The 26094-nt window shown below is 35.7% G+C and overlaps 1 protein-coding gene across 4 annotated transcripts in view; it reads left to right on the plus strand.

The window, feature by feature from the left end:
- The window catches only part of Zhx3 (zinc fingers and homeoboxes 3), a 131688-nt gene that overhangs the window by 31401 nt on the left and 74193 nt on the right, over positions 1-26094 (plus strand). For all 4 annotated transcript variants that reach the window (XM_048810936.1, XM_015480620.2, XM_015480627.2 and 1 more), the window contains exon 2: positions 25897-26012. The gene's annotated coding sequence lies outside the window, so the exon portion shown is untranslated. The remainder of the gene's footprint in view (positions 1-25896; positions 26013-26094) is intronic.

Consider the following 26094-nt stretch of genomic DNA (forward strand, 5'->3'; position numbering starts at 1 on the left):
TTTGCACTCCGTCAGAGGTTAAAATAGCACTAGCCCTTTTGTTTTGGAGAATCTACTCTTGTGCTGTTTCCAGACATCTTGCTTCAAACAGTTGGCACTGTTAGAGGATGGGGCATTTGGGAAGCTTCTGTGTTTCCCTTTCCCAGTCCCTAAAAGATTGTGCATTGAGCGCCATTTTGAGAGAAAGCTGGGTCTTGTTGACTGAAACTGGACTAAAGATTTAAAATATGGTGATGGCCCTGAGGGTTTAGAGAAAGGTGGGGAGTTCATCTGGAAAATATTAGACATAAGAACCATGCAATTTCAAAAGGGAAGAACTCGTGTGTGTGTAGATTATTTTCATATTGTGGATGTGGAGAATTTGAACCCAGAGCTTTTTGTCTTGAGTCACCTCAGTGCTAGTGATCTTGCTGGTGACAGATAATAGTTAGATATTACTCATATCTTTCACTATAACCCATGCCAGAAAGCTACATTTCATGGCGTTGCTGGGAGAACAGGGGAGGACTGTAACAGAGCTGCAGTATATTTTTTTCTTCACATCTGTGAACTTGAGAAGAAGGAAAAGAAGAGGGAAAAAACTCAACTTGGCATGAGTGATGTGAAGTGAGATCAAATAAGGTGAAATGCAAAACAGAGTCCAGAAATTTAGTTTTCCTTTTACTCAAAGTTCATGGGCGGCTGCTGTACAAAGTCCTTTTTAGCTTCCACAAATGTTAAGCACTTTTCATAACATGAATGTCATTATCTTTACTTTTGGTTGTTTATAAACTTAAAGAGCTTTATAAAGGACAAAGAATCAATTGAACATAAAATCAAACTGTCACCTTGTCATTTCTGCTAATGTATAAACTCTGGTACTTAAAATGAGTTATAATTATTTTGGATCCTGATAACATTCATTATAAAAACATTTATTGAATAGTCAATAGAAAGTAGAAATTTTAAATAAAAATGAATCCTAACATGCCAGAAAAGAAACTTCAAATTTTTGTTTTTTTCATAATTTATGTTCATATGCATGATTTTTATTTTTATTTCATTTATTTCTTGTGGCACTGGGGTGGAACCCAGGGCCTCATGCATGCTAGGCAAGCATCTGCCATTGAGCTACATTTCCCACTCTTGTTTTTTTTTGTTTTTTTTGAGACAGTGTCTTGCTAAATTGCTCAGGCTGGTCTCGAACTTGAAATCTTTCTCCCTCAGCATCCTGAATAGCTGGGTTCATAGGTGTGCACCATCATGCCTAGATCACATGTATGATTTTTACATGTCTGTACGAGTTTGTGGGGACTTTTTTTTACTTATTAAGTATTTTTCCTTATTGCTATATAACCTGAACAGTTATTTATAAGAGCTTATTAGTTGATCTTACACATTCTCCTGCTTATTGGATATTATGTTTTATTATTACTACTCTGCTTCATTCCATAAAAAGTATTGGTTGTTTTGTTGAACATTCAAGTGGTTTATATACTATGTTTCTTTATAAATATTATTTATTTGTATCTTCAGACATCTAGTTCCCCTACCCTTTTTTCTCTTGTTCTTTCTGGATGTTGGAAGGGAATTGTTATTTTTTTAGCATAATTTCAGGAGTAGGATGATGAACAACTCTGAAGCTACATCAAGGAATGTGAAAATAGTAGCTTTAGAGGGGTAATGGTACAATTGAAATGAGTCATTTGGCAGAGTTACTTAAAATGTTAATGTGGATTTTTATTCAATCTTAGGTTTTAAAAAACATTGCTAAAAGGGAAATTAGATATCATTTACATATATACACAAAATTTAGTGGATACACTAAGTTGTGGTTAAGTTTTAAAAAAAATTTCTAAGCTAAATTAAACGTAATATAATGCTAAACAAATCTTATATTAATGATATTGATCCTAATTATTCTCTAACCCTGTAGTATTTGCATTGTCCTGCTAGTTCCCTCTCTTAACCCATCCTTCCCAGCCCTAGGGAGCCCAGGCAACACTATCTGTTAACTCTGGTACAAAGCTGTAGTCCTCTGGGCAGAAGAGGCTTCCTTGTATGTTGCCCATGTCTGTCTGCTCACTGGCCATTGGCCGTAGTTCTGTTTTCTGGAACAACAGACAGATGTCTTCCACTGGGCAGGAAACATCAGAAAATCAAAGAGCAGTTCTGATTTTTACTCTCCATGTCCTTAGCTCCTGGCATAGTGCCTGGCACATAGCAGATGCTCAAAAACACATTTGTAGAATGAAATGTCTTGAAAGAGTCCTTCAAATGTGTGAACACTATGATAATGTCCCCACTTAATCACTACTTCTTCTGGTTTAATGTCCTCCAGTTCAGTTACTGTCCTCATGATAGAATCTCCTGATCCCTTTACCTCCTTGTCCCTCCCCATTGCTTGTGGCCACAGTTTGCTGTCAATTGCTTTTAGAATATATAGCTAGATTTATAGCTATTTCTTCAGAAGTTGTCTAATTCACAGTAATGTATTCAAGTATGCATTACTTTTTTTTTAAAGTAGATCCATGGTTGCTTTTATAAAATATATATAATTTTATAAAATATATGTAATTTTTTTTTCATGATCTTTTGAAAAGCTAAGTCCCCTCCAAGAGGTGTTTGTGCAGTTGTTTCCTTCTAGATTAGTGTTAACTTGGGATTTGATGAGGGCTTTTAAGTATCCTCATGTTAATTGTGAGTTAAAAATGAGGAACAGGAGGGCTGGGATTGTGGCTCAGTGATATAGCAATTGCTTAGCATGTGTGAGGCCCTGGGTTCGATTCTCAGCACCACATACAAATAAGTAAAATAAACATATTGTGTCCAACTATAACTAAAAAATAAATATTAAAAAAAAATGAGGAACAGGCGAGTCACTAATCCATGCTTTTCAAACTGTGATGTGCCTACATATTGCCTGGGAATTTGGTTACAAGATAGATTCTGATTCAGTGGTCTGGATGCCACCTGAGATTCTACCTTCTGACAAGTTCTCTCTTAGGTTATGTTAATAGTTTGGGTCTCCTGAATCATAATTTAAGTAGCAAGGCAGAGTATTGGGGTAAAGTTGTTCCTGAGTGTAAATCCTTCAGTGCTTTAGTATCTACCTATGCTGGATTCATCAGTGCCCTCAGCTGATAGAATGTGATGTGGGTCCTTGCCCATATTCCAACATTCATCTCCCATCTCACTAGGTAAATGAAAACAAGAGCAATGTTGTTTTGCTAGCTTTTAAGTGAGTGTGTACCTCTCTGTGCATGTTTAGTTGGACCCTTGGTTCTAGTCAGACTAGCCGTTACTCAATGTATTTGGTATCTTTTCAAGTTGCTTGTCATTTGGACACTGGGTGCTCATCATTTGAGTTATTAATCTGGTATACTTTCATATACCAGAAAGTGTCAAATGGACACTAAACGCATTTTTTAAAAACACTGGTTATAAAGTATATTGTTACCAATAAAATTCTTTTAAAAGAAATGTTATGGAGCATCCAGATTTTTTAATCTATTAGAATTTGGATAAAACAGATGCATTATTAAAATTACATTCTTTTTAAAAAAATATTTATTTTTTAGTTTTTTAGGTGGACACAATATCTTTATTTTACATTTATGTGGTGCTGAGGATTGAACCCAGTGCCTCATGCATGCTAAACGAGCACTCTACCACTGAGCCACAATCCCAGCCCTAAAGTTACATTCTTAAACTGACACTCATGCAGCTGGCAGCCCTTGACTAGATTAGTGAATGAGTTCTGTAGAACAAAGAATAAGAGTGGGGAGAGGTCAGGAGCACTTGATGAATGACCCCTTTCTTTAGGCTTTTAATCTTTTAATTTAAAAATTCTTTTACCTTTCTACAGGCAGATAACACTGTAACCAAGACTTTTTGGATCATTTAAAAGAATAATTGTTGTCAAGATTTTTTTTTTATTTTTATTTTTATTTTTTAGTATTTATTTTTTTAGTTGTAGTTGGACATAATACCTTTGTTTTAATTATTTATCTTTATGTGGTGCTGAGGATCAAACCCAGGGCCTTGCAAGTGCAAGGTGAGCGCTCTACTGCTGAGCCACAACCCCACCCTGTTGTCATGATTTAGATAAAGCATTTATACTTGCTTGTTTTGTAGCGCTCATTGTGACTTGATTAATGGGCATCTTTCTACATTAAAGATTCCTAACTTTGTGAGAATGATGTCTTATTTCCTCAAAGCCTTAGGATGAGTAAGAAGTATTGAAAGAGAAGTTTTGCTTTGAACCATTTTATAGTGGTAAGGGTGGGGGCCTTCTGAGCTCAAAGTCTGTATTTATAGTTTGACTAGCATTACTCTTTGGGGTGCAGTGTTCTTGGGGAAGGTTGGGGTGGATATAGTCACTCTAAAAGTTTACTCTTTTTTTTTTTTTAAGAAGAGAGAGAGAGAGAGAATTTTTTAATATTTATTTTTTAGTTTTCAGCAGACACAGCATCTTTGTTTGTATGTGGTGCTGAGGATCGAACCCGGGCCGCACGCATGCCAGGCGAGCGCGCTACCGCTTGAGCCACATCCCCAGCCCTCAAAGTTTACTCTTACCTGGCAATTTATAGCTGGGTTCTTGCAATTATGACATATACACAGTCATAATCCCTTAAATTTTACCTGTGTAGGCCACCTTTTCTTTTTATTTTGGATATAATAGATGTGCCCACCACCCTGGAAGCTCTTCTGCCCACTGAATGTTAAAAAAGCCTCACACTCTGTCCCCTCAGAGTCCATAAAGCCCTGAATTCCTTATTTGAAGATATGGTAGGCAGTGACATTACTGCTGGAGTTTGCTCATTCATTTCCTCCCTTTCCATGATGGGTTGTTTTTCATGGTCACCCAGGTTATGTGTTTCACTGTTCTTTAGGCTGGTCACATGCAAGTGCAGCTATAGCAGCAATAATGCTATCCCTTTAATATCTTCTTTATTATAGTAATTTTCAAATATGAATTATGAATCTCCATGAACTTACCATGAAACTACATCAATTTCAATATCTATCTTAGCTTGTTTCATTCACTTCCTACTCAGCTTTATCCTTCTCCTCAACCATCACCATACATGCCTCCCCCCTCACTCTGTCTCCCAGAGTCTTTTGAAGCAAATCCCAGATATTCCATCATTTCATCCATAGTACTTAATTATGTAAGATAACAAAATATTTTTAAATTGTTTTGTGTTGAAATATAATAAATAAAAATCAACATAAGCATAGAGCCTGGTGAATTTTCATAATTCAAGTGATTTGATATAAGCAACACCCAGATCAAGAAGCAGGACAGTACTAAATCTCTTTTGATGAATTATTGAGGCTTTTATACTATATTTACAATTTAATTAGACAAACATAAGTAAATTTTTATTTCAAATCTATAAAACAGCTTTACTATAACCCTGCTTAAAAAAATTCTCAACAAATTCCAAAGTATTAGTCTCATTGGGTTGAGTACTTCATTGCCATGGATTAAAATGTTCAAGTAATTCTAACTCCTAAATCCTAGAGAGTATCTTTCAAAACATATCACGAAAGTTGAATCCTATAGCTAGACATTAAATTAGGAAATCCCAGAGTAGAAAAATGTAATAACAAAAACACAGCCTCAACACTAATAGTAATGCGACTGCTCTATTTACAGTGAAAACTAAGAGACGATGCCCACATTCAATCCAGGTTGAAAAATGAATGACTTGAATGTATTGAAATGTTTGAATTGTAGAACTTTTAAAAACCAACTATAGGGCTGGGGATGTGGCTCAAGCGGTAGCGCGCTCGCCTGGCATGCGTGCGGCCCGGGTTCGATCCTCAGCACCACATACAAACAAAGATGTTGTGTCCGCCGAGAACTAAAAAATAAATATTAAATAAAAAATTCTCTCTAAAAAAAAAAAAAAAAAAAAACCAACTATAGTGCTATTAACATATTCCCAGATAACAATAGTTGTTGATAGTATTTAATACTTAGTTTATATTAATTTTCTCCATTGCTTTTTTTCTTAGATGCATGCCTTACTTTTTTCTTTTGTGGTACTGGGATTAAACCCAGGGGCATGTTACTACTGAGCTATATTCTGAGCCCTTTTTAATTTTTTATTTTGAGGTGGAGTTTCACTTGTGATCCTCCTGCCTCAGCCTTCTAAGTAGCTGGGATTACAGACATGTGTTAACACTCCTGACTTTATGCTTTACTTTTTTTTTTTTTTGGTACTGGGGATTGAACCCAGGGGTGCTTAACCCCTGAGCCACATCTGCAGCCCTTTAAACAATATTGTATTAGAGACAGGGTCTCCCTGAGTTGCTAAATGCCTTATTGCTGAGACTGGCTTTGAACTTGTGACTCTCCTGCCCCAGCCTCCTGAGCCACTGGGATTACAGGTGTTTACCACCATGCCTGGCTATGCTTTGCTTTTGATTGATAACTCATATAAAAATCATTGTAGGTTTAGAAGATTTATTACTTATCCGTCATGCTTTTATTGTTTTTATGTTACCACTGCTTTCACATGATACTTATCCTTTGTACTGCTATCAACAAACTATATATCATTTCTATCATAATTATTGTTTCTTTTTTATTGTGTCTGTGATAGAAGAAGAGATTTGAAAAATTGATCCAGCCACCCTTTCTGTCAACCAGAGGCAGTATATTTAATTTTTCTAGTTGCTTTGTAATTGAATAGCATGTTTTATTTCTTTTTTGATAGCCTGCATCAAACAATACCACAAATTGTTTAAAATATACTAAAGCTCCCCCAAAGTTATAGGTTGGGAGGAAACAAATTATTGAGTTACTGCTTATCATCCCAAACTACAACTTAGCATTGTCTGGGGAGTCAGGATGGAAGGCCTCCAGGTGAAGAAAGTCGAGGAGAAGACACAAGAAGGGAGATGGCAACTAATATTTGTTGAGTGCTTTTCCAATGTCCCACATGTTCACTTGGTTCTAGCTTCCCTGGAGATTTTATGTTTGGAGAAACTTTAACTCTGCCAGTATAGCCAAGTGGTTAAGAGCAATACCCTGCATTGAAATCTCTGCCCTGCCACTGCATACTAGTAGTGTGTGACCACCTGTCAGTGTCTCTTTCTTGATCAGACTCAGAGGTACATAGCATCTGCTTCCTAGGGTTTTTGTGAGGATTAGATGAAATAAGTGTGTGAGATGTCAAGCACAGTACCTGGCACATAATCACCATTCAGTAAAGCAAACTGTTATTCATTCTTTAGTTATTTATACTCAATCAGTTACCCCTGCCCCACAACACACACAACGATTTTCTCTTTTTGAGACAGCATCTTGCTGTGTTGCCTAGACTGGTCTTAAACTCCTGAACTCAAGTGACCCACCTCAGCCTTTGGAGTGCTGGGTCTACAGGTACATGCCACCCCTCCTAGCTGCAGACTTACATTTTTTTTTTTAAACAGGCAGGCTGTGGAGTTTTTTTGTAGCCTTTAATCATTCAAAGTTATGAAGTGGGTTTTTAATATTTATTTATTATTTACTAGGGATTTAATCCAAAGGCACTTTACCACTGAGCTACATCTCCAGCCCTTTTTTATTTTGAGACAGGGTCTCACTAAGTTGTAGAGACTGGCCTTGGATCCTCCTGCCTCAGACTCCCGAGTCACTGGGCTTACATGCACATGTCACCACACCCAGTTGAAGCAGGTTTTTTCAATAGCCATAATAGAATTTTGTCAAACATATGCATGCTTTCCTTTCACATTGGTCATCTTGAAAAACCTCTTACTTATTCCATATTGTTACTCAAAATATGTATGGACTTATGATTAGTTTTTAGTCTGTAGGTATCTTTTTGTTAAAACTGCAACTAGAATAGAGGTGAATACCTATATAATTAAAATTAATTATTTATTAAACACATTTTCATTGACCACCTATTATCAGGCATGTTTCAGGCACTTGAAATATGCACTGAACAACAAGAGAGGGTTCATTTCTCTGTGGTATTTGTAATCTAGCAGGCAAAAGGCTTTCATTAGCCCCTTGGATTTTTTTTATACCTTTATTTTATTTATTTATTTTTATGTGGTGCTGAGGATCGAACCAGGGCCTCATACATGCTAGGCGAGCGCTCTACCGCTGAGCCACAACCTCAGCCCCCCTTGGATTATTTAAATAAGTGGTCCTAACTAATACTGGTAAAACTGTGAAAGGAACGAGGCAAATTTTGGAATATTGGTAGACATATCCAAACCTTCTATTGGTTCAATAAGCTCAAGATCTTGGCATATCACCCAAAAGGAAGTCAGATACTTTTTAAAAAATTTTTTTTTTAATTAAGTTTATAGTAGAATGCATTTTGACATATAGTACACAAATGGGATACAACTTTTCATTCCTCTGGCTGTATATGGTTCAGAGTTATTCCAGTAGTGTAATCATACATGTATGTAGGTAACAATGTCTCTTTCTACCAAGCTTCCCATCTCTACAACCCCACCCGCTCCTCTCACTCACCTCTACGCAACCCAAATTTCCTTCGTTCTTCCCTATTCCCCTGCCCCACTATGGATCAGCACCTGCTTATCAGAGAAAACTTTCAGCTTTTGGTTTTGGGAGTTTGGCTTATTTCACTTAGCATGATATTCTCTAGTTCCATCCATTTACCTGCAAATGTCATAATTTCATTCTTCTTTAAGACTCAGTAATATTCCATTGTGTATATGTGCCACATTTTCTTTATTTTTAAATATTAACATTTATTTAAGCATATAATGTGTCAGACACATTGAGATGTTTTATTGACATATGATACTCCTTTTTTTTTTTTAGGAAAAACTTAGAGTTTATTTTGGGATTACAAGAAAAACCTAAAGTTTATTTTAGGCTCACAGTTTCAAAGATTCAGTTCATGATCAGCCAATTCCATTACTCTAGGCCTCATGTGAGGCAGATTTATCCATTCATCCATTGAAGGGCATCTAGGTTGGTTCCATAGTTTAGCTATTGTGAATTGAACTGATATAAACATTGATGTGGCTATATCACTGTAGTATGCTGATTTTAAATCCTTGTGTATAAACTGGGAAGTGGGAAAGATGGGTCAAATGGTGGATTCATTCCAAGTTTTCTGAGATATCTTCATATTGCCTTCCATAGTAGTTGCACCAATTTTCAGGACAGATGCTTTATGAATAAAATGAGGTACTACTGAGGGAAATACCCATTCTGTATCTAGTGTGATGGCAAAAACGGCCCTTTTAATGTTTATTTTTGCATAGTTTCAAGCTTTATTACTCAATGTACTATAATTATGAAATTGACAAAACATCTATTGAGCTTAAGCCATTTAAATATTTAGCTGCTGGAAATAATGTATAAATATATTTCTGAAGAGGCACTGAAAATCTTTCATAAGATTTTCTAATAATCTTCTTATCTTTATAAGACCAGCTCTTTAAATTTGAATTTGAAGTAAAACAAGGATTTGCTTTATTTTCTCTGTATGACTGTGACTTTGGAGCCTCTCATTCATGAACTTGAAATCAGAGGCAGAGTTATAGTAAACAACACAACTGAAAACAAGAAATTATTGAAAATGGCTGTACACTATTAGGGTTCATTAATTAGTGTGTCTATAAAGTGTACTAATTTCTTCTAAAAAGTTTCCAAATATGTGTATCTGTTCAATTTAAACTCTTAGTATTAAATAATTGAAAATATATACAATTAAATAAACAAAATTACAGAGCCCTGAAATTCGAAAGAGCTTTAAAAATAATTTAGGATAGTCACCCTTCTATTGTGAAAATGACCTCAGCTGATTTTCTGACACTTCTGGTAATGGAGAATGTCTATAGATCAGGGGTCACAGGAATATAACATAAAGGCAAGAATTTGTCATAGGTAGGAATTTAAATTTAACTGTGGCAAATTGTACTCAGTATAATTGTTTTCCCTAAATATCACTGTGGTCTCTCTTCTTCAGGCCAGTTTCTGCCCATGAATCTATGGCGTGTTGCCCTTCCTTGTAAATTTTGGCTCTGGGTAGAGAAGTATCCTTACGTCTTTTAGTTTTCTATATTTGTAATTAATATGACAGCATATATTTTAAACTGCATTTATTTAGAAAATATGTGCTAAGGGACTCTTGTGTGCCAGTCACTTTACTAGGCAAAAGGAATGGTAGCACTGAACAGAAATCACTACCATCATGGAGACTTCAAGTTCATAAAGAAGTGTCTCTAAGAAAACTACAGTTAGGGCTGGGGCTGTAGTTTAGTGGGCAGCACACTTGCCTCACGTATGAGGCACTGGGTTCCATCCTCAGTACCACATAAAAAAAATAAATACATAAAAGGATCTTGAGTCCATTTGCAACCAAAAAATTAAAAATAACTTTAAAAAAAGAAACTACAGTCAAACATAAAGTCCTTGCTTTTTCAAAATTTGAATTTAAAGGGCTATATACTTTGTCGCATTAGTTACAGAGTAGGTGTTTCATTGCATTGTGTGATATTTTGTGCTTGATTGTACACATGAGGATTCTTAATTATCTGTTTCTGTATAATAAATGATCTTGGAAGTCAGCACCTTAAAACAGCAAACACTTAGCATCTAACAAAAATGGGCTAGGAATTTAGGCGGGTCCTAGCAGTCTCTCATGAGATAGCAGTCAAGCTGTAGGCTGGGGATGCAGTCTGGTCTGAAGTATTGACTTGGGAGAGGGAGGAACTGCCTCCAAGCTCACTAACCTGGTTGCTACCAGGCCTTCGTCCTTTATTGCTGTGTCCATCTTCAAGGTTGCCTCATAACTTGATGTTGGCTTCTCCTAGGAGAAGAAGGAAAGAAAGCACCCAAGATGGAATCCATGGCTCTATATAACCTAATCTTGGAAATGACGTTCCATCACATCTGCTATATTTTATTTGTTAGAAATGAGTCAGTAAGCCCAGCCACATTCCAGGAGAGGAGGTTACACAAGGATATGAATGCCAGGAAACAGAGATCACTGGGGACTGTCTTAGAGGCTGCCTAACATGGAAGGTTAAGACATAACGTAAACAAATATAACCTGTCAGATGGTAGTAAGTTCTGTGAAGAAAAAAATGTCAACTGCGAATATCTATCATTCAGTATCAAGCCATCATTCAAGAACATGGGTGAAGTATTTTATTTTTTCAAGTAAATACTGAGAAGTTTATCATCCACTGCTCCCTGCTAAAGAATCCCTAAAAAGAAGAAGGAAGGAAGGAGTGGGATGCAAGAAGCAATTCACAATCTGTAAATTTAAAATATCTGTCTTTCCAGATTTTTTTAATGTTTTCGATTATAAGTTGTGAATTTTTGTAATGGAAATGATTGCTTTCTATTTTTCTTTATACTTTTTTGCATTTTTAGTTTAAAGAGAATTTGTAAGTATGCAAAGAAAGTACATCCCCTGGTGTTCTTATAAATTTTTCTTGTCTTTGTCAATGCAAGAACTCTATTAATAGTTTAAAATTGTAACAATAGTTAGCATTGATTGAGTTTTTACTCTGCACTAGGCATATTATGCTAAGCATTTTACACGTGTTATTTAAGCTTAGTAATCCTGTGAGAACTCTATTCTATTTCACAAATGAAAAAAAATTGATGCTATGAAGCTGATAACTCTTTGATGTTAGTGTTAACTATTAAGTAGCACAACCAGGATAACATCAGCCGTTGAGCAGCATAGTCAAAACAAGATGCCAGGGAGGACTCACCCTAGAGTGCATGCTTTTAACTGCTACACTGTTCTTCCTCTTCCTCTACCTAGTTTTTATTACTTTGTTTTGGTAAAATTATTAAAGTGCTAAGGCTTCTCTTGAAAATAATTTGATGATGATGTCTTACTGAATTTAGTATTTACAGAATTTTATAAATGGAAGGAGTCTTAGTGAGCTAGTTCAGCTCCTTCATTTTATAAGTAAGGAAATGGAGACCTAGACACGTTAACTGACTTGACCAAGGTTATGAAGATAATGACAGTAATATCCAGAAAACAGATGATCTGTCACCAAGGTTAGTATTATTTCCTCCAGAATATTTCTGTTTATCCTAAGAAAAAGTCAGCATTCTATTTGGAATGGCTTAAGAAAAAAGTGTTTTGTCCAGAGATATTTATTCTGTAAACTGGCATTCATATAACCAATACTTCTGATATAAATACTGTTCATGGAAAAAAGTAGCAGATGTGACCCTGGCCTCAAGTAATTTATAATTTAATGTGGATGCAGAAGAGTGAAAGGAAATTATAATTCAGCATGTGCAAACAGAATGATCAGCAAAGGGACAGTCAACTGAGTATTTAGAGAAGGAGAAACAGGGGTAGTTAGGGAAAGTATGTTGGAGAAAGAAGCATCTACGCTGAAGCTGGCATTATTGGCAGGAGTGTACCATCTCAGCTTGCATTGAGAACGGACAGCATAGGAGTTGGATCAAGTCTGAGGAAGAGGAGGATTCTGGTTTGGGACATGTGGAGCTTGGGAGGTAGTGGGTCATCCAAGAGCAGATGTTCAGTGGGTGGCTGGCTCTGTGGCAAGAACTCGCTGTGGGGATAGTTGGCATGTGAGGCGGGGCTTGAAGCAACTAGAGCAGAGATCAGAACAGGACAGTGAGGGGTCTGGGAGTAGGAGAGTTTAGGACAGCATGCAGCCTGGTGCCTTGTAAGTACTAAATGTTTACAAATTCATTTATTTGATCAACAACTGTATTCCTTTTAAAATAATTACATAATAAGTATTCCTTATTTGGTGATCAAAACATTATGAAGCAAGTACAATTTTCTCATTATTCCCGGGAGGCTTTTCTATTACAAAGATTGGGAAGTGGAAGCTTTGTGTAATGGTCTTTTCTTTTAAAAGTTATGTAAGTAACATACACATACTTGTGATATCCAAAAATATGAAAGCATAGCGTATTTTTTTTTTTTTACTTTCTCCTTACCCTCTTTCTACCAAAGACCTTTGTAAAATGTCTTTCCATTTAGGTTTCCTAAGAGAAGCTGAGTTCTAAACAGTCTGAGTTAGAAATTGGAGAATGTGATTCCTCATGTTTGTCTTCAATTCACAGTGCTTAATGTTCAGTGGTTAATGTTGAGTGATTGGCTCCCTAGAAGAGGTACAAGCCTTTGCCCTTAGTGGTAGGCAAACTTGATTTTATAGAAAGTTATTCAGCTTCTTATTTAGTGAAAAGCTGAAGTCCTCCATTATGAACTTCAGATGAAGAAAAGGGTTGTCATTTTTAGTAAATCACTGGCATGTGAATGCATGTGTGTGTGTGTTCATGTGTGTACACACATGTACCCATGCACACACATATATACACACATACAATGGAATGGCTAGGTGTTCATATTTGGTGATGCACTGACTTTTTAAGTCTGTAGCTTCTCAAAATAATTTATCTTTAGGAAATATTAGTGAGAAGTAGTCCTGAGTCATGCCTATTTTAGTAGATTCTTTATTTGCCCAGTTTTACGGTGTACAATGAATTTAGGTTTCTAGAGTTGATATTTGGCCATAATTTAGAGGCAGACCTCATCAGAGGTATGAAAAGCCTAATTGTGTCTAATGGACCTCTGAGGAATTGCCCTACAGTGTTAAATATGGGTAAAAATATATGCTTGAGGAAGATAGCTACTTGGTAGGGAGGATGAGAAGACAAATCACGTAATTGCTTTTGATGTTTGCAGCATACCTTAGAATCTAGAATTCAAATGAAAAATTAAACCAGAGCAAAAGCATTGCAAGGTTACTTAGTCATTTCTTTGATTCCAATCTAACCCAGAGGGCCTGCTGATTTTACCTCCAACATGTACGCAAAACTTATCTCCACTGCCAACATCCTAGTGTAGGACTAATGCTGGACTTCTGTAGTAGCTTGCTGCTTTCTCTCTGCTACTACTCTTGCTTCACTTCCATCCATTCTACATTTTGAGAGGCATTGCAACATTTAAATTGTCTAAATCTGACTTCAAGGCTATGTGTGGCATGGTGTTATACTAATTAACCTCATTCTGAGAGCTCTCACTTCTATTCAGTATCATCCATCTACTGTCTGGAGGAGATCATAACTTGTGGGGTGTGTGTGTGTGTGTGTGTGTGTGTGTGTATATGTGTATGTATGTATGTATATGTGTGTCTGTGTGCACGCATTACAAGGAATTAACCCAGGGTCTTGCACATGGTAGGCAGGTGATCTACAACTGAGCTACATCTCCATCCCTTTTATTTTATTTTGAAACGGGATCTGGCTAAATTACCCAGGCCGACCTAGAACTTGTGATCCTTCTACCTCAGCCTCTCAAATAGCTGGGATTACTTGTGTGTGCCAATATGCCTGGCTCATCTCTTTATTTGAACTAACTTTCTCTGTAAGCATCCAAACTTAAATGGCATCTGTATTTCCTCTCCAAAGAAGACTTTAAGTGTACATCTGCTTATTTTTTTCCTATTACTTTGGTTCCCATATTTCTTTTGAAGTTTCTGATTTTTTTCTATATTATCTCTTTTGTTTACAGAATTCTTATTAGCAGTTGAATTTCATCTCACATCTATTTTATTAATAATGGTGGTGGATCTTAGTTTACTTTTTTTTGTTGCTGTTTAGCATTGCTTCTTGTATCCCAACTCATCTTTTATTTCATGGAGGTAAATTTAATTTGCTATGGTACAACTTCGAGTCTCTCCCTCCCACCCCAAATTCATGGTGGTAAAAATTCATGGAGCTCTTGCATGCTCCCAAGTAACTATTTTGCCTTAATACATGACAGTTTTAAGAGAATATGGGATTCTACCTTTAAAAACTTGGTAGAAATTGCTTCATTTATATATTTTAATTTGATATTACAGTGAGAAGTCTGTTGCAAATCTAGTTTTCCATTTGTTACAGTTAGGACCCCTCTTCCTCCAACCTTAAACTGCAGAATTTAACTCTTTATTTTTGTGATTTAAAATTTTAATCAGGTTGTATTTAGGTGTTTCCTTTTAGGTATTGTTATAAGGCACTTGATAGATCCTTTCAACCCAGTCTCTAACAGAGAAAAAATTGGCCCTATTATCTCTTTGATAATTTCTTTCCATTTACTTTCTCTTTAAGAAAGAAAAGAAAAAGTTAGGCATATGTTAGTCAGGTATTTGTTGTCTATATTCATCCTTCTTTCCCCTTATATTTCCTAATTTGAGAGAGTTGATGGGTTCAGTCTTCCAAATCACTGCTTGTGTCTTTGGTTTTGCTCCTCTTCTTTTTGCTGTGCAGACCTTTGTTGAGGGATTAAAACTTTTTTGTTGTTTTGTTTATTCTCCACTAATAACTTTTTAGCATTACTACTTTGCTCTTACTATCTTCATAGATCTTTTAAATGATATCTTCATAGAGCTTTCAGAGATTACTAAAATTGTTTTCTCTTTCCTTTATTAACTCTTGTTTCCTCTGGATTTGGTTCCTCTGTTCAGTTTAGTGTCACTTTTTAATCTGTTTTTCTTAGTGTGTGATTTTTAGTTGGTTTTCTGTTCACATGCATAAATGAAGATCCAGACCAGTGATTTTCAATTCTAAGGGTACATTTAATTATGTGAAGAGCATATTAATAAAAATGCCTGGGCTCACTCCCTCTGTCAATGCTGATTGCACTGAACTGTGTAGGGCCTAGGCATTTAGTGTCTCTCATATATTTTATTTGGTGGTAAGGATCCAACCCAGTGCGCACACATGCTAGGCAAGTGCTCTACCACTGAATCACAGCCACTTTCCTGGCAATTGGTCTTTAAAAAGCTCCCCAGAGAATTCTTAGGTGCAACCAGGGCTGAGAACTTGGTTGTGTGATCAAGGTGGCTCTTAGCCCAAATGGGAATTTTTTGTTTTTCCAGAAGTAAATTCAGAGTATACGAACCCTGGACCTGCTAAGTACTGTGTGCAATCAGCTGCCTTCTGGGTGGGTGTGTGCCTTGTCATTTGAGGTACTGTTTCTTCATTTTCTAGTCCTAGCACCTGTGTGAGTGGTCCCTACAGCTGATCCTCCATTTTATTATAGAGAGCTCTTCTCACTGTTTAGCTTGAGAACATTGGAAGATGCAGCTGTTCCCCAGATCTTTAATTATTTTCCTGATAATCACTGGCTCACTTTTACTTCCACATCTAACTTCTATAGTCTCTGAACTTGGGTTTGTTTCCTCCCAGGGTTCTGTGGGCACAATGACATGAGGTTTCACCCCATCTTTTTTTTTGCACCAGGGTTTGAATCCAGGGGCGCTTAACCTCCACTGGGCTGCATCACCATTCCTTTTTTTTTTTTTTTAATTGTAGATAGTCACAATACCTTTATTTTATTATGTGGTACTGAGGCTTGAACCCAAGTGCTCTACCACTGAGCTACAATCTCAGCCCCTGCATTCCTTTTTATTTTTTATTTTGAGACAGGGTCTCACTGAGTTGCTTAGGGCCTCACTGTTGCTGAGGCTGGCCTGAACTTGTGATCCTCCTGCCTTAGCCTTTTGAGTTGCTGAAATTATAGGCATGTGCCACCATGCCTGACTTTAGAGGTCCCTTCTTTTGTTTGGTTCAAATTGAATCTTCTTTACAATGATTAGCATTGTCAACAGTCACAACAGTCGGTCCTAATGGCTTTTTTTGGTTTTTTTTTTTGATAGAAGTTATCATGCTATTCTCCTGATGTCCTGATGGCATCTTTCCTGCTTATCCTATGTTTCTGTGAACTTATCCTTATTTTACTTTTATATGTTTAAAATATATATATTCTTATGTTTATAATAAATAGTCTTTTATATTGGTCATTTTAAGAGACAAGAGAGATACATTGTAATGTTCCATTATTTGTGTTGAGCCAGAAATCTCAAATGCTTTTTGGTTACCTGTGAAAAGTGTCAGATGTCTAAGGAATTTAACAGACTATTCACAGAAGAGGAACTATAGGAGGCTTAACCAAATGGAGAACGACTTCATTCTATCAGTGAAAAATGCATTTAAAGTTTTTGGTGCTTTTTTTTAAAATTTATTTTTTAGTTTTAGGTGGGTACAATATCTTTATTTTATTTTTTATGTGGTGCTGAGGATCGAACCCAGTGCCTCACACATGCTAGGCGAGTGCTCTACCACTTGAGCCACAACCCCAGCCCCCATTTAAAGTTTCTCATATCAAGTTAGCAAAGTGGGTGTGTGTGGGTGTGTGAGGGGTTATGGTCAGGAGTATTTGGGGGAGAGTGTGTGAGAGAGAAAGAGAAATTGAATGTTAGCAAGGTATAGAAGTACAGACATTCTTAGATACTCTTGTGGAATGCAGAGTGGCACAGTGCAGTTTGGCAATACAGGCCTTTAAGATATTCATATTCTTTGACCCTTTATCCTAAGGAAATAATCATGAAGACAATTTTTATATTAAAATATGATGTAAAGTGGATAAAAATATGTTCAGATACCTGAGAGTGGGTTAATTTTTAAATTATGGCAAATCAATGCAGCTAACAAAATTCAGCAAATGAAACAAGGCTAACAAAAACACATGTTTAAAGCAGGTGCGGTGGCACATGCCTGTAATCTTCGTGGCTCAGGAGGCTGAGGCAAAAAAATCAGGAGTTCAAAGTCAAATTCAGCAATGGCAAGGTGCTAAGCAACTCAGTGAGACTCAGTCTTTACATAAAATTCAAAATAGGGCTGGGGATGTGGCTCAGTGGTTGAGTGCCCCTAAGTTCAATCCCCAGTACCCCCCAAAAACAAAACAAAACAAAAATCAAAAAACAAAAAACAAATGTTTAAAAAGTTGTTAATGGCAGGGAAAACTGTTCATGTAACAATGCTAGGTGAGAAAACTTGCTCTAGAAACAGATTTATTTAGATTATTATTATTATTTTTTTAATTTTTATTTTTTAGTTTTAGGTGGACACAATATCTTTATGTGGTGCTGGGGATCGAACCTAGTGCCTCAAGCATGCTAGGCTAGCACTCTACCACTGAGCCACAACCCCAGCCTCTAGATTATTATTTCTATAAAAAAAAAATGCAAATAAAAATAAAAATTAGCACTCATGATTGTTATGATTTGAATTCTGTAATTTTCCCCCTGCAGTCATATACTCTTCTGTATTGTCCACATTTCATACAAAATATATTATAATCAGGAATGAAAACTCAGCATTATTTTTAAAATTGCCAACTTGCCCACACATGATAGGCAAGAGAAATGTGAAGGACAAGTAATCACATGAAAATGTTTAATCATAGTAGTATAATAACAAAGAATGAGCCAGATGCATACCTGTAATCCCAGCTACTCAGGATACAGAGGCAGGAGGGTTGTCAGTTCAAGGCCAGCCTGGGCAACTTAGTGAAACCCTGTATCCTAATAAGAAATAAAAAAGGCTGGGGATGTGGCTCAATGACCTCTAAGTTTAGTCTTCAGTATTAAAAAAATAAATAAAATAAAATAAAAATTCAAAGAATGCATGATAGCATTAGAAGTATTTGTTTCATATATTTAAAATGAAAAATAGTATGTTCAGTATGATCCCATTTGGGTAAACTTATATGTGTATGTGTAAAAAGTTTACAGTGCTAATCTCTAGGTAGCGGATGTTTTGGAGGTCACTTTATTTGCTTCTTTATGTTTGTAACTCTGATTATATGAATCCCCTTTCCCTATAGTCTTAGGTACACTTCTGTATTTTCCAATTTCCCTATATTGACTTATAATTGAGGGCTTTTTTTCCCCCCAAATTAAAAAAAAATTAGTATTTTCATCTTCTACAGTGTACTTTCAGCTCTTAAAGCATGCTTAACATAATTAATATGGAGGGTAGATTAAGAGAAATTTGAAGGTATCCTTTACATAATTAAAAGAATTCATTGATATAAATTTCCATACACCTCTAAAGAGATTTCTCTCTTTTGCAGAATGTTGGCCACATAGGTGCAAAGTGATGGAAAACTGCCTTTGTGTTATTTCAAAAAAAGTATTTGAACTTTTTCATTTTAAAAAGTTGAGGTATAATTCATATATAGCAAATTATACATATTTTAAGGGTATAGTTTAATAAGTTTTGACAAATGTTTATACTGATGTAGACACCACCCCAAGCCATATGTAGAATATTTTTGTCACCCCGGCAAAGTTCCTTTATATACCCTCACCATTCAAAGGTAAAGTCTTTTCTGATTTTTACTACAATAAATTTTCTCTTTTCTAGAACTCCATTAAGCAGAATATATAATAATTATTGTGTTTATCTTTGTTTGCTCAACATGATTTTGATATTCCTCTATGATATGTATATTAGATACTTATCTATCTTTTAATTGGTTTATCCATAGCATTCCATTGTTTGAATACCACAATTTGTTTATGCATTCTCATGTTGACAGACATGTGTCCAGATTTTAGTTCTTTTAAAATTGAGACTGGTTAGTTTGTAGCTGTGTCATAAACTTCAGCATTTCATCTGCTTCTCTTTTCCTGTCTAGCAGGGCTTGCAAACCAGGCATTTGCCCTACAATTAAGGGCTGGTTTCCAAGAGCTTGTAGCTAGGACCACCACAGAGAAAGCAGAGAACAAAGCTGAAGCAGGCCTGCCAGCTCCCAGGCAGATGCCTCAGTATTTCAGCTTTGGGACATAGAATGGCATCCTGAAAACTCAAGTGAACTGAGTGCGACTAAAACTGAAGAAATATGGAGGGAGAAGTACAGTTATTCAGTTGGCTTGTTGAAAATACTTGGAGGGTGAGAAATTGTAAGGTCCCTGAAGATAGAACCTCATTAGGCAGTAAGCAAGACCAAAGAAGCAGCTCTTTCTACCTGCTGTTAAAGAGCTTTCTGTTTATGGAAAATTTGTGGCAAAACTCATGCCATGAGAGTGAGCCCTACCATAGATGGTATATTGACCAGCCTTGCTGATGCCTGTACTAAAGGGATCCTCTGACTGCTTGGATGTTGGACTTGATCAGCAAGCAGTCCATTTCATGTTCATTGTTACACAGCTCTTCCCCTCCTGGGACTGTTGTCCAGCTCTTGCCTCATCTGGGTCAAGTTCTTAACCTGGTTATTCTGGCCCCTCTTTTTCCTTTTCAAGTTCAAGTTTCTGGTATAAAACGAAAAGCAAAACTCAACAATGACTCAGAACTTCTAACTTTATGTTAGTAGCATTTCCTGCCAAAACACTGACCCCAAGAACCTGCCAGAAGATATTTTTATTACCTTTAGTTTCATTATAGATGACAAAGTAGATGGAATTGGATATCTGTTTTTCAGGATTTGGTCGATAGCTATTTATTTCAACACCAGATAGTATTTTCTGATTAAAGTTATTTATAGGCAATTTGATTCTTAAAACCCTTTCTGATTTTGCTGGATCACCTCAGACCATGAATCTCACATGGTTTGTGTATTGAGAGGAGGTGCAAACTGAAGCTTTGAAAAGTTGGCACCAGACATGGACTCTGAAGCAATCACTACCTCTCAGACTCAATCCACCAGTCTCAAATGGCTTTTACTTTTGTAGAATATGCAATTTCCATGAAATGGCTAGTCTCAGAGAACTCCATAGTTATTTTTTTCTAGGTTACTATGTTGTCTTCAATTCTAATTTTTATGTGAGAGCATAGAACAGATTGTGTCTTGCCCAAGAAATATTTATAATGTCAAGTAATTGTTCTCTCAATTGATCAAGTGACAGATTTTAGCCAAAAAATATTAAAGATTTTTTCAAAATTTTCCTCCTTAACCCCCACCAAATTACAATTGACACTAAGCTCTGACTAACCAAGCTTCTTTGAGAAGACTCATTGGCAAAGTAGCTAGTGTTTCATAACAAATTGGGGAAGGGGGAATTTGTCCTGTATTCTGCAAAGTCTGTTAAACAACTTAAGAATCAGTGAACATAAACAGTTCTTGTGTATCAACTGCTTTACTAGGAACTGATGATGATGAAAATTGATTACAGGAGCTGGGGCTGGGGCTCAGCGGTAGAGCGCTCACCTAGCATGCTCGAGGCACTGGGTTTGATCCTCAGCACCACATAAATGTAAAATAAAGATACTGTTTCCACTTAAAACTTAAGAATAAATATTAAAAAAGAAAATTAATTACAATTCTGAGAAATGAAAATCTTTGAGTTTTAACATTTCTTATTTACAGAAGCAAACAATCAGACCTTGAATAATTGACCCATTCTCTAGAATATGAATATTGTATTCTCACTGCAAATGTAAACTTTATATTTGTTAATCCAGCTGTTTGAAAATTACCATAGAAATACAGACAACTAAAGGGAGTTAGTGTATTACTATATCAAATATTTTTAAGATAACATCAAAATTATATCATTGAATGAAAAGACATCTCATGATCATGGATTGGAAATCTTAATATTATAAAGATGGCAGTACTACCCAAAGAAATTTAAAGATGCAATGAAATCTCTACCAAAATTCCAGTGACATTTTTTGCAGAAATGGAAAAAGTGATCCTCAGATTTATATGGGATTGTAACAGACCCTGAATAGTCAAAATAATCTTGGGAAAAAAATGAAGTTTAAAGACTCAGGTATCTCAATTTCAAAATTTACAACAAAGCTATAATAAAAACAGTGTGGTGCTATCAATATGGATAGACATAAAGATCAGTAGAATAAAATTGAGAGTCTAGCAGTAAGCCCATATGTCTATGGTCACTTCTCTCTCTCTTTTTGGTACTGGAGGTTGAACGCAGGGGTGTTTTACCACTGAGCTATATTCCCAGCCCTTTTAAATTTTGAGGCCAGGTCTTACTAAGTTGCTTAGGGCCTTGTTAAGTTGCTGAGACTGTTCTTGAACCTGTGATCCTCCTGCTTCAGCCCTCCAGAGTTACTGTAATTATAGGCATGCACTGCCATACCTGGCATGGTCAATTGATTTTTTTTTTTTTTTTTTTTTTTTNAACTCAAAGATTTTCATTTCTCAGAATTGTAATTAATTTTCTTTTTTAATATTTATTCTTAAGTTTTAAGTGGAAACAGTATCTTTATTTTACATTTATGTGGTGCTGGGGATTGAACCAAAGGCTTGTGCATGCAAGGCAAGCACTCTTCCAAATGAGCTATTTCTCTAGCCCAATCAATTGATTTTTGAGAAGGATATGAAGACCATTTGATAGTTGAAAAAAAAAAAATCTTTTCAACAAATGGCATTGGGACAATTGGATTTTTACAAGCAATAGAATGAAGTTGGACCCCAATTTCACACCATATACTAAAGGTGATTAAAAATGGATTAAAGATTGAATTTTAAGACCAAAAACTATAAATTCTTAGAAGAAAATATATGGGTAAATCTTCATGACCTTATATTTGATAATGGATTCTTAGTGATGACATCAAAAGCACAAGCAATGAGGTCAGACTTGGTGGTGCTCACCTGTAATTCAAGTTATTTCAGAGGCCAAGGCAGGAGGATTTTAAATTCAAGCCAACCCTGACAATTTAGAAAGACCCTTTCACAAACTTTAAAAATAAATAATTAAAAAGGCTGGGGATGGGCTGGGGTTGTGGCTCAGTGGTAGAATGCTTGCCTGGCATGTGCAGGGTGCTGGATTCGATCCTCAGCACTGCATAAAAATAAATAAAATGAAGGTATTGTATTCAACTACAACCAAAATGAATATTAAAAAAAAGAAAGGCTGGGGATGTAGCTCAGTGGTAAAGGGCTCCTGGGTTCAATTCCCAGTACCATAAGTCAAACAAAAAAACCAACAAACAACCCATATGCAATGAAAGAAAAAAATAAATTAGGCCACTTCAAAATTTAATTGTGCATCAAAGGACACCATCCAGTAAGTTGAAAGAAAACCTACAAAAGAAGGGGGAAATCATTTGCATATCTGAAAAGGGCCTAGTATCTATAATCTTACAACTCAACAACAAAAAGACAAGCAAACCAATTAAAATATGGACAAAGGGCTTGAATAGACATTTCTCCAAAGGACATATACATGAAAAAATACTCTGCACCTTTAGTGATTAAAGAAATGCAAATAAAAACTACAATGAGATACACTTGATACCTACTAGGATGACTATAATTTTAAAACAAAACAGAAAATTATGAGCATTGGTGAGGATGTGGAGAAATCCTTGAACTTTGCTAGTGGGACTGTAAACTAGTGCAGACACTAGTGCTTGTAGGACTGAAAACAGTTTGGTACTTTCTCAAAAAGTTGAATATAAAATTACCACATTTTCTAGTAATTACACTTGTAAATGTGTACCCAAAATAATTGAAAACATGTATTCAAGTAAATATTTGTGCACTTATGTTCATAGCAGCACTATTAATAGTGGCCAAAAAGTGGAAATAACCCAAGTGTCCATCAATGGCTGACTCAATGGACAAAATGTGATATATTTGATAACGGAATACTTAACAGCCTTAAAAATTTTGAAGTGGGGACACACACTACAATATAGATGAAACTTGAAACACTGTGCCAGTTCAAGAAGGCCAACGCAAAGAATTATTATATGATTGCATTTATATGAAATTCCCAAAAGAAGTAAATCTGTAGACACATAAAGCATAATAATGGTGTCGGGGGCTAGAAGAGGGGGAATGGAAGTGGCTGTTTAATGAGTATTGAGTTTTTGATGAAAGTATTTTGGGACTAGATAGAGGTAATGGTTGCACAGCATTGTGAATATTCTAAATGCCACTGAATTGTACATTTTTAAATGGTTAATTTTGTGTGAATTTTACCTCAGTTTAAAAAATTACATCATATGGTTTCTATGATCTCACAAGGATGGGTGGCTTTGCTGTCATAGTTACCTTGTGACTATTGGAATCCATATGTTTTGTAGCATTAGTGCATTGGGAAGTTCTTTCAAACTGTGGGCAGGAAATCTTGAAGACAGACAATCCCAAATGGGTTTCTCCTATAATAACAATTAAGGAATGTAGTTTTGCTTTTTCATGTTTATTTGTTGAATCTTGGAAAACTTCTACCTTGAATGGGTCCTGGGTTATTTTAAAATGTAATCTAGACTGGGTATTGATTGGTTTCCATTTAATTTGAAAAGCATGTTTAAAATAACTCCATATTATTTGGAAATGGAACAGTTTTTGGTTTATGAAAATATATAGTAATTTTTTAAAAATCTTAGAAATATTTATGGAATTGTAATCATATATTTATGGAGGTTTTCTATATTGCAGTAGTAGGAATTTTTGTGACACTTTATAAAACTTTTGCAAATGCTTTTTATTGTCAGTAGAATTGGTGTCAGGAAAAGCAAAATTCTGTTTTCAGATCAATCAAGCAGAGTTGTATAAAAACTTAAAACATTTTTTAAAAACTTAAGTCTCTCTTGATCTTTTGAAGTTGGAACCTTAGATTGTATCTGGCAAAAGATCTGAACTTGAGCAGAACTTCCTACTCAGAAAAACAGGAGTGCTTTGCTATAGTGGATTGAACCCACAGCTTTTGACATTGTGATCATTAGTTCTAATCGACTACAGAATAGAAGAAATGCCTTGCTTAAGGAGGGCTTCCAGATGTTAAAGTTAGAAGGGATCTCGTAAGCATAGAAAAATACCTGAAATAAATGTAATTAGCTGAAGTATTTTGTGTATATGAATAATTAGCTTTAAATAATTATTGCTTTTGATTTCCACCAAATTTAAAATATTTCCTTTTTCTAATGTTCAAAGGGATAATTTCTTAAGTGAGAAAAGGCCAGCTTTTAAGTTGTAGAGAATTAGAAGGTAGGTTTTTCAATAAATTATTAATTAGGAAAAAATTTCAACAAAAGCTAATTTAACTAGAAATGGAGCTATTTAATTAGACATGCCAAGAAAGCAGTAAAAGAAAGTGAAATAGGTGGATGAGACTTTATCTTACCATGAAATTATATTTATTGAGGGACTCCTGCCTATGAAAAGCAGCATAGCACATAGTGCATTTCCTTGGGTAGTTTATGTAACTAACCTTTCTATACCTCATTTCCTTATCTGGGTGATTAGAATAATAGAATCTACCTGCTAGGGTTATTATAAGGATTAAATTAGTTAATGAGGTTAAAGCTTGTTAGTACAAAACTTGAAGGGCAAACCTGTTTATATTCACAGACGCTCATAGTCCCCCTCTGTAGTGTACCAAGTTCTGGATGTCTGTTTGAAGTTCTGACACCTTCCCATATACTCACACTGGGGCTGTTTTACTGCTAATGGGTGTTTTAACCAAAGGGAATGCTTTGGAGAAAAAAGATCTCAGGAGCAGTGTTTTTTTCCAAGTGTTTCCCAAGTAATTTTAAGATCACATGAAGCATCTCTCTGGTGGTTTGTTGAAAATCTATTTATTGTTTCATTTATTCACCATGTATTACTGTGTGCTCAACATTGGCACTGGGCAGAATGGAAAAACATAGGAATAAGAATCAGAGACAAAAAATGTAGCGAACAGAGTAGTTAAGCCTGGAACTTACAGTATGAGCCAATTCTGTAGCTCATACTAGGAAACTCCCAGGGCTTTGAGTATAAAACCATGAGAGAGTAGTATATCCTTCAGGGTGTGTGCATCCTTGAAGTTTAAGGCTACCTCTCAGTTAATTTTATTATTTCTGCCAAGCCACCTCAAACTTAGCTAAGAGAGGAATAAAAACTCATTGATGGGGAGGGGAATGTATAAAAATTACAGGTTTTAATGAATCATTTTGTTCTGTTTTCCTTACTTCCATTTATATGTTCTATTTCCATTAGAATTTTAATAGTTTTAAATTACTAGTTTGTATTTTGATAACTTTTTAAATTCTTCCCACCTTCTATTTGTATATAGTTATAAAATGAATTAGGACATGAGATTAGATAACTCAGCTTCCTAGAATGTGCCTTCTCTTCTTGTGAAGTGATGATGGTCATTCTTTTATAGAACTGAATTGCAACTGCAGAAGTAACAAGTGACCCTTTGAAGATGCATGTGCGACTGCATAAAGTGAAGGGGAAACTGGAAATAACAATGAAGTAAGGGAAAAGTATGCTTCTCAGGTAAGTTATGTGCTTCTGAATTTCACCCAAATTCTTGCTATATCAATTACTAAAATTTTGTAACACATAAGTTGTTATAATC

The sequence above is a fragment of the Marmota marmota genome, unplaced genomic scaffold, assembly GCF_001458135.2.
Source record: "Marmota marmota marmota unplaced genomic scaffold, marMar, whole genome shotgun sequence".
Lineage (NCBI taxonomy): Eukaryota > Metazoa > Chordata > Mammalia > Rodentia > Sciuridae > Marmota > Marmota marmota.